Here is a 1,540-nt window from a genome sequence, read left to right on the forward strand (position 1 = left end):
CAAATGGCAAGATTTCATTCTTTTTGATTGCCAAGTAATACTCCATTGTGTGTGTGTGTGTGTGCGCGCGCATATATATATATATATATATATATATATAAGATATATATATGTATGTATACACCACATTTTGAGATGATTTTAAAACCATATAAAGTTGTAAGAAGTAACAGAGATATCCTTTGTACCCTTTACTCAGTTTCCCCCAATGGCAACATCTTGTAAAACAGTGCAATAGCACAACCAAAATATTGACATTGAGATAGTCAAGATACATAACATTTCCATCACTACAAGGGTCCTTCGTCATTGTCCTTGTATAGCCATACTCCCTGCCCTCCCACCTACATCCCTTCCTTAGCTCCTGGTCACCACTTATTAGTTGTTCATTTCTAAAATTTCATCATTTCAAAAATGTTATATAAATGGAATCATACAGTATATAACCTTTTGGGGAATTTTTGTGTTTGTTTTTGTTTTGTTTTTGCCCAACATAATTTCCTGGAGATCCATCCAAATTGCACGTATCAATAGTTCATCCCTTTATTCCATGGCAGAGATGTATCATAGTTGTTTTTTTTGTTTGTTTGTTTTGTTTTGTTTTTGACCATTCACCTATTGAAGGATACCTGGGCTGATTCCAGTTTTTGGCTATTATAAATAAAGCTGCTATGACTATTTATATATAGGTTTTTGTGTGGACAAAAGTATTCATTTCCCTGGGATAAATGCCTAGGAGTGCATTGCTGGGATGTATGGTAGTTACATGTTTCACTTTTATTTGTTTATTTTTAAAAATGTTTGTGTTTATTATTTTTGAGAGAGAGAGACAGAGTGTGAGCAGGGAAGGAGTAGAGAGAGAGACACAGAATCTGAAGCAGGATCCAGGCTCTGAGCTGTCAGCACAGAGCCTGAGGCGGGGCTTGAACTCACAAACCACAAGATCATGACCTTAATCAAAGTCAGTTGCCTAACAGACTGAGGCACCCAGACACCCCTCACGTTTAGCTTTTAAAAGAAACTGCCAAGGGTTCCTGGGTTGCTCAGTTGGTTGAACCTCCAACTCTGGATTTCAGCTCAGGTCATGAGATGGAGCCCTGCATTGGGCACCCTGCTGGGCATGGAGTCTGCTTGGGATTCTCTCTCCCCCCTCTCTCTCTGCCTCTCCCCTGCTTGTGCTTGTGTTCTCTCTCTCTCTCTCTCTTTCTCTCAAAAAAAAAAAAGAGAGAAAGAAAGAAGGAAGGAAAAAGAAAGAAAAGAAAGAAAGAGAAAGAAAGAAAGAAAGAAAGAAAGAAAGAAAGAAAGAAACAGAACTGACAAACTCTCGTCTAGCATGGCTGCACCATAACACATCCCACTAGCTGTGAATGAGGGATCCAGTTACTCTGTAGCCTCACCAGCATTTGGCCTCATTACAATTTCTTATTTTAGTCATTCTGATAGGTATATAATGATATCTCATTGTGATTTTAACTTGCATTTCCCTAATGGCTAAAGATATTGAGCATCTTTTCATGTGTTTATTTGCCATCTGTGTATC

This window comes from Panthera uncia (assembly GCF_023721935.1).
Source record: "Panthera uncia isolate 11264 chromosome A3 unlocalized genomic scaffold, Puncia_PCG_1.0 HiC_scaffold_11, whole genome shotgun sequence".
NCBI lineage: Eukaryota > Metazoa > Chordata > Mammalia > Carnivora > Felidae > Panthera > Panthera uncia.